General features: G+C 38.0%; 1 protein-coding gene across 1 annotated transcript in view; it reads left to right on the forward strand.

The window, feature by feature from the left end:
* Positions 1–5,000, forward strand: part of LOC137643216 (DE-cadherin-like) — a 184,242-nt gene that overhangs the window by 94,673 nt on the left and 84,569 nt on the right. The gene's annotated exons all lie outside the window — the stretch shown is intronic.

Raw genomic sequence — 5,000 nt, forward strand, 5'->3', positions numbered from 1 at the left:
TACCAAACAACAGCCGTTTATTTGATCTAAACAGGAAGGAGGCCTCGCCCTCGACGTCGCTAGCGTGTTGAAACTTGGCCTTATAAGGAAGTTTACTCACACAAAAGTACTGTTTTTATAAGGATTAAACCTTACCGTGTTTGTAATTTTGATATGTTAAGTTGCATAAAGGGTACAAATTGTTAATGGAGTTTTTACGGGAATTTAATTATTTTTCTATCCATATCTATAGACTTGGTTTTATATTATTTTGTTCCCCAATTTACAATCGGTTTTTATTTCTCTATTGACGTTTAACTATTTCGTGCTGCTCGTCTATCCTTTTTTTTTCTTTTTTATCAAACTTCATATCATGTCTTGGCTTTTCCATGTACTTCACTACAATATACTTAATTTCCTTGCTTTTTAGAGAGGTTACAGAAATATGAAAAGTAAAATCCTTCTCATGTGTATTGTATTGTCGCTTCATAAAATAATTTTATGTTTGGAGCTTATTTACCTTGTTTTATTAATTTATTTTTTATTCAAGAGTACCTTCAGTATATTTTGCATTTGCACGGGACTTATTAAACAGCCTTAGTTTCTTTGATACTACTTTTTTTATTTTGTTTCCTCAGGCGAGAATAGACGTTCAGATTTGGTTTTCTCCATATTCTACTTAGCTTTCAGAAGTCTACTTTATAGTGAAATGACTTACCCATAGCTTTCCTACTAATATTTTCGTTTGGTACTTACTGGTTTATTTACTTTTCTATGCATACTATTATATTACTCACCATAACTCCATATGAAGATTTTAAATAGTGGTAAGAGATTGCTGGAAGTATGTATCTGTGACTTATGCCAGGCTGACATTTACACGAATCTGTGGCACGCATTGGCACAACTCGAGTCGTGCCAATGCACAGACTAGTCATAAACTGGTGTGAAGCGTATGTAAACCTATCGTGACTTTGTGGCATGTTGTGACGAGAATTTTGAAATGTTCAAAATTTTGGTCACGACAAAATTTCGCGACCAGGTCGTGAACTATGCGCAAACTGTTCGTGAACTCGTCGTGACCTCGTCTGGACAATGCGGGAGGATGCGTGCCAGTACGTGGCAATGCGTGCCATGCCACGACTGTCAGGAACTGCCACGAATAGTTCACGAATAGCTCACGTCGAGTTCACGAGTAGTTGACGACATGTTCACGAATATGCGCGTGTCGCAGCGTGGCCGTGCCTTCCCACTGACATGGTCACGTGTACTTCACGCATTGATGGCATGAGCAGTTTACAACTACTTTACGCACTTCACGAACAGTTTGCGCAAGGCACGAGCAGTTCATGATCAGTATTTAAACGTATATATATATATATATATATATATATATATATATATATATATATATATATATATATATATATATATATATATACATATATATATATATACATATATATATATATATATATATATATATATATATATATATATATACTGTATATATATATATATATATATATATATATATATATATATATATATATATATATATATATATATACATATATATATATATATATATATATATATATATATATATATATATATATATACATATATATATATATATATATATATATATATATATATATATATATATATATATATATATATATATATATATATATATACAGATATACATACATATATATACATACATATACATATATATATATATATATATATATGTATGTATATTTATATACATATATATATATATATATATAAATTTCTACCTCATACTTGGGATCGAACGCTAGCCCCTTCTAATGAAAGGCCAGGTCGAAACCAACCATGCCACGAGAGCCCATAAAAGGAAATCTGAACCTGACACTAATCTAGCTGTCCGAGGATTTACCTGGTGAGACATCAGTCTCTTTACCAGCGAGTTTTACCAGATTTCCCCGGGCCACCACGTGACACAATTGGTAGTAATTCATTCAAATTACCCCTAATGAGTCAATATGGATAAATATCAACACAACATCGTGTTCAAATAGAAATAAATTTCTACCTCATACTTGGGATCGAACGCTAGCCCCTTCTAATGAAAGGCCAGGTCGAAACCAACCATGCCACGAGAGACCATAAAAGGAAATCTGAACCTGACACTAATCTAGCTGTCCGAGGATTTACCTGGTGAGACATCAGTCTCTTTACCAGCGAGTTTTACCAGATTTCCCCGGGCCACCACGTGACACAATTGGTAGTAATTCATTCAAATTACCCCTAATGAGTCAATATGGATAAATATCAACACAACATCGTGTTCAAATAGAAATAAATTTCTACCTCATACTTGGGATCGAACGCTAGCCCCTTCTAATGAAAGGCCAGGTCGAAACCAACCATGCCACGAGAGGCCAGAAAAGGAAATCTGAACCTGACACTAATCTAGCTGTCCGAGGATTTACCTGGTGAGACATCAGTCTCTTTACCAGCGAGTTTTACCAGATTTCCCCGGGCCACCACGTGACACAATTGGTAGTAATTCATTCAAATTACCCCTAATGAGTCAATATGGATAAATATCAACACAACATCGTGTTCAAATAGAAATAAATTTCTACCTCATACTTGGGATCGAACGCTAGCCCCTTATAATGAAAGGCCAGGTCGAAACCAACCATGCCACGAGAGCCCATAAAAGGAAATCTGAACCTGACACTAATCTAGCTGTCCGAGGATTTACCTGGTGAGACATCAGTCTCTTTACCAGCGAGTTTTACCAGATTTCCCCGGGCCACCACGTGACACAATTGGTAGTAATTCATTCAAATTACCCCTAATGAGTCAATATGGATAAATATCAACACAACATCGTGTTCAAATAGAAATAAATTTCTACCTCATACTTGGGATCGAACGCTAGCCCCTTCTAATGAAAGGCCAGGTCGAAACCAACCATGCCACGAGAGCCCATAAAAGGAAATCTGAACCTGACACTAATCTAGCTGTCCGAGGATTTACCTGGTGAGACATCAGTCTCTTTACCAGCGAGTTTTACCAGATTTCCCTGGGCCACCAAGTGACACAATTGGTAGTAATTCATTCAAATTACCCCTAATGAGTCAATATGGATAAATATCAACACAACATCGTGTTCAAATAGAAATAAATTTCTACCTCATACTTGGGATCGAACGCTAGCCCCTTCTAATGAAAGGCCAGGTCGAAACCAACCATGCCACGAGAGCCCATAAAAGGAAATCTGAACCTGACACTAATCTAGCTGTCCGAGGATTTACCTGGTGAGACATCAGTCTCTTTACCAGCGAGTTTTACCAGATTTCCCCGGGCCACCACGTGACACAATTGGTAGTAATTCATTCAAATTACCCCTAATGAGTCAATATGGATAAATATCAACACAACATCGTGTTCAAATAGAAATAAATTTCTACCTCATACTTGGGATCGAACGCTAGCCCCTTCTAATGAAAGGCCAGGTCGAAACCAACCATGCCACGAGAGCCCATAAAAGGAAATCTGAACCTGACACTAATCTAGCTGTCCGAGGATTTACCTGGTGAGACATCAGTCTCTTTACCAGCGAGTTTTACCAGATTTCCCCGGGCCACCACGTGACACAATTGGTAGTAATTCATTCAAATTACCCCTAATGAGTCAATATGGATAAATATCAACACAACATCGTGTTCAAATAGAAATAAATTTCTACCTCATACTTGGGATCGAACGCTAGCCCCTTCTAATGAAAGGCCAGGTCGAAACCAACCATGCCACGAGAGCTCATAAAAGGAAATCTGAACCTGACACTAATCTAGCTGTCCGAGGATTTACCTGGTGAGACATCAGTCTCTTTACCAGCGAGTTTTACCAGATTTCCCCGGGCCACCACGTGACACAATTGGTAGTAATTCATTCAAATTACCCCTAATGAGTCAATATGGATAAATATCAACACAACATCGTGTTCAAATATAGGCTCTCGTGGCATGGTTGGTTTCGACCTGGCCTTTCATTAGAAGGGGCTAGCGTTCGATCCCAAGTATGAGGTAGAAATTTATTTCTATGTGAACACGATGTTGTGTTGATATTTATCCATATTGACTCATTAGGGGTAATTTGAATGAATTACTACCAATTGTGTCACGTGGTGGCCCGGGGAAATCTGGTAAAACTCGCTGGTAAAGAGACTGATGTCTCACCAGGTAAATCCTCGGACAGCTAGATTAGTGTCAGGTTCAGATTTCCTTTTATGGGCTCTCGTGGCATGGTTGGTTTCGACCTGGCCTTTCATTAGAAGGGGCTAGCGTTCGATCCCAAGTATGAGGTAGAAATTTATTTCTATTTGAACACGATGTTGTGTTGATATTTATCCATATTGACTCATTAGGGGTAATTTGAATGAATTACTACCAATTGTGTCACGTGGTGGCCCGGGGAAATCTGGTAAAACTCGCTGGTAAAGAGACTGATGTCTCACCAGGTAAATCCTCGGACAGCTAGATTAGTGTCAGGTTCAGATTTCCTTTTATGGGCTCTCGTGGCATGGTTGGTTTCGACCTGGCCTTTCATTAGAAGGGGCTAGCGTTCGATCCCAAGTATGAGGTAGAAATTTATTTCTATTTGAACACGATGTTGTGTTGATATTTATCCATATTGACTCATTAGGGGTAATTTGAATGAATTACTACCAATTGTGTCACGTGGTGGCCCGGGGAAATCTGGTAAAACTCGCTGGTAAAGAGACTGATGTCTCACCAGGTAAATCCTCGGACAGCTAGATTAGTGTCAGGTTCAGATTTCCTTTTATGGGCTCTCGTGGCATGGTTGGTTTCGACCTGGCCTTTCATTAGAAGGGGCTAGCGTTCGATCCCAAGTATGAGGTAGAAATTTATTTCTATTTGAACACGATGTTGTGTTGATATTTATCCATATTGACTCATTAGGGGTAATTTGAATGAATTACTACCAATTGTGTCACG

The sequence above is a fragment of the Palaemon carinicauda genome, chromosome 6, assembly GCF_036898095.1.
Source record: "Palaemon carinicauda isolate YSFRI2023 chromosome 6, ASM3689809v2, whole genome shotgun sequence".
Lineage (NCBI taxonomy): Eukaryota > Metazoa > Arthropoda > Malacostraca > Decapoda > Palaemonidae > Palaemon > Palaemon carinicauda.